The sequence below is a fragment of the Scyliorhinus torazame genome, chromosome 14, assembly GCF_047496885.1.
Source record: "Scyliorhinus torazame isolate Kashiwa2021f chromosome 14, sScyTor2.1, whole genome shotgun sequence".
Taxonomy (NCBI): domain Eukaryota; kingdom Metazoa; phylum Chordata; class Chondrichthyes; order Carcharhiniformes; family Scyliorhinidae; genus Scyliorhinus; species Scyliorhinus torazame.
In genome coordinates, this window is record NC_092720.1 from 222,531,112 (window position 1) to 222,541,111 (window position 10,000).

At 56.2% G+C, this 10,000-nt stretch overlaps 1 pseudogene; it reads right to left on the reverse strand.

The window, feature by feature from the left end:
- LOC140390569 (early estrogen-induced gene 1 protein-like) overlaps positions 1 to 10,000 on the reverse strand; it is a 54,923-nt pseudogene that overhangs the window by 3,849 nt on the left and 41,074 nt on the right.

A 10,000-nucleotide genomic window follows, 5' to 3' on the forward strand; every position in this document is an offset into this window, starting at 1 on the left:
ACGGCCCACTCCCCATCGCACGGCCCCCTCCCAACGCACGGCCCCCTCCCCCTCCCCATCACACAGCCCCGTTCCCCGTCGCACGGCCCACTCCCCATCGCACGGCCCCCTCCCCATCGCACGGCCCCCGCTCCCCATCGCACGGCCCACTCCCCATCGCACGGCCCACTCCCCATCGCACGGCCCACTCCCCATCGCACGGCCCACTGCCCATCGCACGGCCCCCTCCCCATCGCACGGCCCACTGCCCATCGCACAGCCCCCTCCCATCGCACGGCCCCCTCCCATCGCACGGCCCCCTCCCATCGCACGGCCCCGTTCCCATCGCACGGCCCACTCCCCATCGCACGGCCCCCTCCCCATCGCACGGCCCACTCCCCATCGCACGGCCCACTGCCCATCGCACGGCCCACTGCCCATCGCACGGCCCACTCCCCATCGCACGGCCCCATCGCACGGCCCACTGCCCATCGCACGGCCCACTGCCCATCGCACGGCCCACTGCCCGTCGCACGGCCCACTGCCCGTCGCACGGCCCACTGCCCGTCGCACGGCCCACTGCCCGTCGCACGGCCCACTGCCCGTCGCACGGCCCCCTCCCCTTCGCACGTCCCCCCTCCCCATCGCACGGCCCCCTCCCCATCGCACGGCCCCCTCCCCATCGCACGGCCCCCTCCCCATCGCACGGCCCCCTCCCCATCGCACGGCCCACTCCCCATCGCACGGCCCACTCCCCATCGCACGGCCCACTGCCCATCGCACGGCCCACTGCCCATCGCACGGCCCACTGCCCATCGCACGGCCCACTGCCCGTCGCACGGCCCCCTCCCCATCGCACGGCCCCCTCCCCAACGCACGGGCCCCCTCCCCATCGCACGGCCCCCTCCCCATCGCATGGCCCACTCCCCAGACATCCCATTTGCCGTGGACCTGGCCAATCCCTGAAACTTAACCCTCCATCAGTTGCACACACCTTCCACTCAAGGTAGCCCCCTCCACCCGGCGCTATCCTACTCTTGTGGCTGCCTCAGCAGTCTGATAGGCAACGAGAACCCCCGCTACCTGGTGGTGCGCCTGCCTCACCCTCCGTAACCCACACTGAATCGGGCCTCAGCTTCCTGGGTCTCGAGAGGTGCCTGGGGTGGGGGTGGGTGGGGAATGTGGGGTACAATTGGGACTATCCCACCAGGATTCAGTACAGGGGCAGATTGGATGCAGCTTCCGGGGCGATTCCAGGATTGGGAATTCTGGTCCGCGGTGAGGGGTTGGGGAAAATGGGATTCCCCCGGGAGTGAAGGAGATTTGCTCGAGGTGGACAAGATGTGCAGCAGGACACGCTACCCGTGGGCTGATGGTTCAAGCACTAAGTTTGATATTTTGGGAAAGAGGACCAGTTGGTGGGCTGGGGGGGGGGGGGGGGGGGGGGGGGGGGGGGGGGGGGGGGGATGGACGGTGGGGGGGGGGGTGCACGGGATTAGAGGACGGACATTTTGCCGCGAGGGTTGGGAATGTAGACGATGAACTGTTTCAAAAGGGAATCAGATGGGCTCCTGAGGATTGAGGCTGCCAGGATTCCTCTCCAGAGGTCTGACGTGGACTTGATGGGTTGAAAGGCCTCATTCTGTGCTCTCACGGCCTTGTATTTTCAGGATGGATTCCTCCAGCCCCCCTCCCCGCTGCCACCATTTTGCCCTCTCAATGAGCATCGATTGACATGAGGCAGGCGAAATCCTTCCACTTGCATTGCAACCCCCCCCTAACTCGGTAAGCAGTGTCACTTGGAGACCTGCCAGCCAATCAGATTGGCCAACAGGTCATCCCTCCAGTGACAGTCGGAATAAGACACTGCAGGAATTCCTGAGGCTAAATCCAGGAAAACGGAAGAGCCGGGATTGGAGGGGTATTCCCAGGGCGGGGAGAGTAGGGAAAGACCGGGGCATTGAGGGGCGAGGGGGTAGATGTGAGGGGAGGCGATTGGGGTCTCGGTGGTGGGGATTGGACAAGGTGGCGGCGGGGGGGTCATTGGAAGTCCAGAGGTCACCAGGCCTTAAGGGGCAGGCTTCCCCAATCAGGAGGTTTCTTTTATTGGTCCCCACCAACCCCTCCCTCCCTTCCCCAACGCCACTCCCTTTAGATTCTGGCTCCTATGTAACCTCCAGCGAGCGACGGAGGGGCCTGTGAGAATTGCAGGCCCGTTCTTCGCCAGGCCTCCCCTACCCTCGGAGTCGCTGCAGTCTGTGAAGTCCTGAGTCTGCACGATCCTCTCCACAATGTCATCCGCATTGACCCTGGTGTCGCTCACCCGTGACGGGCAACTCTCGGGCGTCCGCGTCTTCCGCCTGTAAACCGGGCAAAGGCAGGCGGGGACAGGTTAGTAAAGAGAACAGGCCGCTCGAGGGCGAGTAGAGCTGTGCAGGTAACCAACGGCAACAACGACGGATTGGGGCTCAGTGGGTGGCGAAAGGGGAAGGGACAGGGAGGGGTCCTCGTTAAGAGGAAAGAGCGAGGAGCAGAGAAACCGGCTCCGATCTGAAAAAGAGGTTGTCAGACCCCATGCCGTGAGGGCTCAGGGGAAGCCCCGGTGTCCGGAGGCGGCAGCGGAGGGTTGGCGGCGCCGTGCCACGGGCCGGTGAGGCAAACATACCCCTTTGGGGGTGCGCACCAGTCCTCCGCTCGTCGCGGCCTTGCCCAGAGAACCAGGATCCGGCCTCTTGGGTCCCGGGTTCGAAACCCACCAGGGCAGATGGCGAAATTGGAATTCCAAAAGAATCAAATGCCCTCCGAAAATAGGCCGACCAAGCCACTCAGTCCAAGGGCAATTCGGAATGGGCGGCACAGGCTGGCACGGCAAACGACACCCACGTCCCACGAGTGAAACCTCCACACATCAGTGGGAGACCCGCACCCTCCATTCTCCGCCCAACCCCCTCCCTCCCTTACCTTAAGGATCGATCGGAGGGTCGAATGGGGAGAGGGGGCTTCTCGAACGTCGGCGGGTCCTTGGCCCCGCCCTCGATGTCCGCCGCACTGCTGGGCCCCGAGGAGAAGCCGCTGCTGCTGGACGATAGTTTGCGTCTCCTGGTGGTTCGGAGAGGCTGGCACAACGCGAGTGTTCGGAGCTGTAACCTGGGAGGGAGGGGTGGGTGGGGGAGGGTGAAGCATGGGTTAACTGGAATTGCCAAACTTTCAACCCAATTCCACTGGGCAGAGACAGACCATTTGACCCCCCCCCCCCCCCCCCCCCCCCCACCATACGGGCTTCCCCTCCACCTCGCTTCCCCAATCACCATTGAACGGAGAATCTCGGCCTCAATTTCTATTATTGCGCCATTAAACGAACGTGCAAAGAGTTCTGCAGAGGGGAGGAGAATGTGGGAAAATGTGAACATTGGCAGGAGGAATTGTGACGAAAGTAGGAATTTCTGATATATTGGATTTCAGGTATTTGGTGCTGTAAGGGTTGAAAGTCTGGGTTAGACTCAACCTTCCCGCTCCTACCACCAAGGGGGATTCAGGACAGGGTAGTTTCCAGAGTGTGGGTGAGGGAAGGGAAGGTCTCCGACATCTATAAGGACTCATGGGGTCAGAGGAGACGCAGACCGAGGAGCTGAACCCCAAGTGGGAAGAGGAGTTGGGCGGAGAGATAGAGGATGGTCTCTGGGCGGATGCGTTGAGTAGAGTCCACGCGTCCACAACATGTGCCAGGCTCAGCCTGATACAGTTTAAGGTTGTTCACCGGGCTCACATGACAGTGGCCCGGTTGAGCAGGTTCTTTGGGGTAGACGATAGGTGCGCAAGGTGTGCGGGGGGGGGGGGGGGGGGGGTGGCAGGGAACCATGTCCATATGTTCTGGACATGCCCAAAACTCGGGATTCCACTGTGTTAAAAACAAGGGTGGCCCCGAGTCTGGAGGTGGCGATTTTCGGGGAGTCGGAAGACCCGGGAATCCAGGAGGAGAAAGAGGCAGACGTTCTGGCCTTTGCTTCCCTGGTAGCCCGGAGACGGATACTATTAGCTTGGAGGGACTCAAAGCCCCCGAAGTCGGAGACCTGGCTATCTGACATGGCTAGCTTTCTCGGTCTGGAGAAAATCAAGTTCGCCTTGAGAGGGTCACTGTTAGGGTTCACCCGGAGGTGGCAACCGTTCGTCGACTTCTTTGCAGAAAATTAGTCATCAGCAGAAGGGGGGGGGGTTAGTTTAGTTTAAAGTAGGGGGTTAATAAAGGTGGGACCTGTAAGGGAGGAAGCAGGCTTTTTGAACTATGTTTATAGACTTATGTATATTGTTTATTTTGTCGTTGTTGTAAAACCCAAAATATCTCAATAAAATGTTCATTTAAAAAAAGTCTGGGTTGGTGTGTGCTACTGCTGCGGTCATGTTTTATAAAAAATCCCAGTTTGAAAGGTTGGGGAGCCAGGGGTGCAATTAGAGCATCATAAAAAGCTTGGCTAGTGGAATGCTGTTTTGATTACAGGGTTTCCCTGTGGAGTTAATTAGATGTAAGAGGATGCCATTCCTGGGTGGAGCTACGGCATCAGGCTTTTTGAAGAAAGCAGGTCAGCGCGGTTCTGATCTGAAGGAAACTGTGTCCAGAGGTCAAGCAGAATGCTCTCTGCAGTCCAGTGAAAAGATTTGTTCGCAGACAGAAAGGCAATGTGGTTGGAAAGGTGAACAAACCAGCTGAAGCATCTTCTGAAGACATACAGCCAGCGTTTCTGCATGGTTCTGACAGGAGTCAGATCTTGTCTTTAACGCAGTGTCAAAAGTTCTCTCTTTCTCAAAGAACGTATCTGTAAAGCCAGTATTCCTGAATGCTAGTGGTATTTAATAGTGGATTGAGAGCTGAGATTTTTGTTCCTGTTGTTTGCGTGGAAGTAAAGATAGCAGTTAAGTGGTTACTGTATTCACTGTATTAATTGTCATTGTTAATGGGGTAATTGTAAGTTACTTTCTGGTGTGATGTTGAAGATAGTTTAATACTGCGTTCGTAATATAATCCTGGGATTATATTCATTGGAGTTTAGGAGGTTGAGGGGAGATCTAATAGAAACTTACAAGATAATGAATGGCTTAGATAGGGTGGATGTAGGGAAGTTGTTTCCATTAGCAGGGGAGACTAGGACCCGGGGGCACAGCCTTAGAATAAAAGGGAGTCACTTTAGAACAGAGATGAGGAGAGATTTCTTCAGCCAGAGAGTGGTGGGTCTGTGGAATTCATTGCCACAGAGGGCGGTGGAGGCCGGGACGTTGAGTGTCTTTAGGACAGAAGTTGATAAATTCTTGATTTCTCGAGGAATTAAGGGCTATGGAGAGAGAGCGGGTAAATGGAGTTGAAATCAGCCATGATTGAATGGTGGAGTGGACTCGATGGGCCGAATGGCCTTACTTCCACTCCTATGTCTTATGGTCTTATGGTAATAAAGTATTAATATTCCAAACCCCTGTTTAGCGGGAAATCTTTCTTAGAGCGAGGTATCCTCACAGTATTACAAAATTAAAATAAAATATTGCGGTTTCTGTCCCGTATCCAAGCCACTGCTGGGGTTTGGTCTGGAAATAAAATGCAAAAGCGGGATGATAGTTAATGGAGAGAGATTGCAGAGCTCGGAGGCACGGTGGGACCTGGCTCTCCTGGCACATGAATCAGGTAAAGTTAGATTACAATTGGAACAAGCGAAGGCAAATGGAATATTGCCGCTTGTTGCGAGGGAATGGAATATAAAAGTCGAGATGATTTGCTTCAGTTGAACAGGTTAGACCAGATCTGGAGCACTGGGCACAGTTTTGGTCCCCTCCTTTAAGAAATATGTCAGAAGCAGTTCGGAGAAGGTCCACTCGACTGAGACCTGGGATGTGGAGGGGGCTATCTTACGAGGAAAGGTTGGATGGGTCGGGCTGGGCCTGTACCCATTGGGAGTTTAGAAGATTGAGCGGGGATCTTATTGAAACATTTTAGAAGTTGAGGGGACTTGACAGAGTGGATGTTGAGAGGATGTTTCCCCTGGTGGGAGAGTTGGAGAGACTAGAACTGGCGGAGGTAACTTACAATTATCCCTTAAACAATGTGGAAAAGTGTGAGGATATGCACTTTCGAAGGAGGAATGGAGGCAGAGACTATTTTCTAAATGGGGAGATGCTTCGGAAATCAGAAGCACAAAGGGACTTGGGAGTCCTTGTTTACGATTCTCTTAAGGTTAACGTGCAGGTTCAGTCGGCAGTTAGGAAGGCAAATGCAATGTTAGCATTCATGTCGAGAGGGCTAGAATACAAGACCAGGGATGTACTTCTGAGGCTGTATAAGGCTCTGGTCAGACCCCATTTGGAGTATTGTGAGCAGTTTTGGGCCCCGTATCTAGGAAGGATGTGCTGGCCTTGGAAAGGATCCAGAGGAGGTTCACAAGAATGATCCCTGGAATGAAGAGCTTGTCGTATGAGGAACATTTGAGGACTCTGGGTCTGTACTCGCTGGAGTTTAGAAGGATGAGGGGGGATCTTATTGAAACTTACAGGATACTGCGAGGCCTGGATAGAGTGGACGTGGAGAGGATGTTTCCACTTGTCGGAAAAACTAGAAGCAGAGGCCACAACCTCAGACTAAAGGGACGATCCTTTAAAACAGAAATGAGGAGGAATTTCTTCAGCCAGAGGGTGGTGAATCTGTGGAACTCTTTGCCGCAGAAGGCTGTGGAGGCCAAATCACTGAGTGTCTTTAAGACAGAGATAGATAGGTTCTTGATCAATAAGGGGATCGGGGTTATGGGGAGAAGGCAGGAGAATGGGGATGAGAAAATATCAGCCAGGATTGAATGGCGGAGCAGACTCGATGGGCCGAGTGGCCTGGCTCCTGCCTCCACTCCGGATGGAAAATCACACGGAGTAGCACAGTACAGCATAAAACACCGATTGTGACACTGAGTGACATCAGTTTGGGTGAACAAATCATTTGGTCAAACAGGTACGTTATAAGGAATGTCTTAAAGGAAAAGAGAGAGAGAGAGATGGGGAGGCCGATAAAGAGGGAGATGGAGAGGCAGTGAGAGAAAGAGAGAAGAGAGGAGGAGCCGAGAGAGGGAGTTGGAGAGAGAGAAGGAGAGGCCGAGAGAGAGAGATGGAGAGGCCGGGAGAGAGAGATGGAGAGGGAGAGAGAGATGGAGAGGGAGAGAGAGAGAGAGAATGGTGAGAAATAGAGAGGGAGAGGGAGAGAGAGAATGGTGAGAGATAGAAAGAGAGAGAGAGAGAGAAGGAGAGGCCGAGAGAGGGAGAGAGCGAGATGGAGAGGCCGAAAGGTGGCAGGAGACATGTCCTGAGCTTGGGGCCTAGGCAAGGCCGAGGGAGCCTCTTCATAATCCTAAAGGCCCGTCAGCTCCCACCTCCATGCACCCCCGCCCCCCCGCGCCCCCCTGCGAGTCCAGGCATCCTCCCCTGACGGTCTCAGCCTCCGCCAGAAAACCATTCTCTTTCTTTGGCTGAAGCAGCCAAGGCTGCAGCGGTTCACCCACCGGAGACTTTGGAAGAGAGGCTGCCGAAACTGGAGGTGGAGATGCGGCCTGGTCGACCTTGGCCTGACTCCTCTGGGGTGGTGGCCGTACTGTTGGGGTCCTCGCAGATACCTGATGGGTCAGAGGAGCAGCGTCAATCCCTGAATCACTGGGTCCCGTCCTCGCCTCCCACTCACAGGGCGATGGTCTTCCCAATCCAGTGTACCCCAGAACCGCAGAGCACTTGAAGGATCCAACGCCACACATTTAGCCTCGCTCAACGAGGGGGATATTGTCGCAGGGCTGCAGGGATGGAGCAGGCGAGGGACTGGATCGCCCGGCAGAGGGCCAGCGTGCAGCCAATGGGCCGAATGGCCTCCTTCTATGCCCATAACCACTCCACGACTCACTCTTGTCTCTCACTCTGGAGATACCCATAGTACCGACCTGACACTCCCAATGTAATGAGGTGGGTACTGTCTGAGGCGGCGTAAAAGATCCCACGGTATTATTCGGAAGAAAGACAGGGCCCGTTCTCCCTGGCTCCCTGACCAATATTTCCCCCTGGACCTACATCTTCAAGAAAAACCTGGTCATGATCGCACTGCTGTTTGCGGGAGCTTGCAATGCTTCCCACGGCTGAGGCAACACTGACTACACTCCAATGGGTCTTCTGCCACGCGGGCCTGAAAGATGCTGTCTAAAGGCTTCTCTGATACCTGGCTACACATTCCCAGAGGGTGCAGTAGCTGTTGTGGTTAGGGTTAGGGTTGGAGGAGCTGCGGTTGCAACAGTAATAGTCAGTAGGCCGGCAAGACTATCATATTGCTGACTTTAAGTCCCAGAGGGGGAAAGGACAGTGTCTGACCCACTGTCGCACCCAGTCCCGGAGGGGGAAAGGACAGTGTCTGACCCACTGTCCCACCCAGTCCCAGAGGAGGAAAGGACAGTGTCTGACCCACTGTCCCACCCAGTCCCAGAGGGGGAAAGGACAGTGTCTGACCCACTGTCCCACCCAGTCCCAGAGGGGGGAAGGACAGTGTCTGATCCACTGTCGCACCCAGTCCCAGAGGGGGAAAGGACAGTGTCTGACCCACTGTCCCACCCAGTCCCACAGGGGGAAAGGACAGTGTCTGACCCCCACCCAGTCCCACAGGGGGAAAGGACAGTGTCTCACCCCCACCCAGTCCCGGAGGGTACCAACCTGCTAATCTCTTACCTGAACCGATGATGAGCGACCTACACTTGGGCAGCCTCAGGGAGTTGGGCCTGTGTGGATGGTGGGTTCCACTCTCCCCTCCAGCGTCTCCTTTACAGTCAGGCTCCAGCGAGTCCTCACTGCCCAGGATGGTGTTCAGCTTGGTGTGCGACGGAGGCCTGGAGGGGACAAATAGGTAAATAATCGGCACTGTGACCAATTCCCCCCCCCCCCCCCCTCGTGCTGCTGTAAGATCAGACTTCGCAAAGGCCCTTGGCAGCTTTATACGCCAAGGAACCCACGGGCTTCATGGATCGAGGAATCGAATACAAAAGCAAGGGGGTGATACTGAAACCTTTGAAAGCCCTAGTTAGGCCCCAACTGGAGCAGTGTGTCCAGCTCTGGTAACCACACTTTGGGGAGGTCGGGAGGGTCCTGGAGTGGGTAGGGAGGGAGAGTTACCAGAATGTTTCCAGGGATTTTAGTTACAAGGTTAGGGGTGGAGGAGCTGGAGTTGTTCAGTTCAGAGGGAAGGAGATTGAGGGGAGAGTGGGCAAGATAGGTGGACAGAGACAATCTGTCCCCATTCGCTGATGGGAGGAGGAGACACTGATTTAAGGCTTTTAGGGCACGAGATACGGGGAGCGGGGGGTGCGAGGAAGAACGTTTTGTTTACTCCCCCCAGCGAGCGATAATGAACTGGATCTCGCTGCCCAAGAGGAGGGTTGGAACAGCTGAACAATTTCCAAAGGACACGGGGATAGAGCGGTTGATGGGTGGGGGGAGAAGATAGTGAGGGGTAAGCGGGTGACGGGCGGATTGCCCCACTGAGAACCAGCATGGACGCAGTGGGCCAAATTGCCCTCGTCCAGTGCAGGAAAGGACGCGAGTGGCCTGCGCGCAATACCGCATGCCACCTGGGAGCGGCAGTGTTGCTCTGAGAGTGTCAGTGTGACCCACTTTCAGCTGAGCCATGGCGGTGGGTGGGGGGGGGCGCGCCACCTTCGAATCTCCAGAGTGGCCAGAGCGAGGGGATACTTGCGGATCGAGTGGATGTGGAAGACCCCCCCCCCCGGGCTCTATTTCGAAGAAGGGCGAGGGGGTGCAAGGCCGTGAGGGGGTGGGAGGTCATCACTTCACCAACCCAACGGCAACTGTAGGAACAGAAAAACGACCATCCTCCCGTTGGCGTGGTTGCCGCCTGTGGGATCTTGCTGTGCGCCAACAGGCTGCCACCCTTCCTCCGCCCTGTCGGTGGCTGCCCTCCAAATATTCTTTCATTGGCTGGGCATGGGCCTGGAGAAGAGGGAGACGGGAAGGAGAG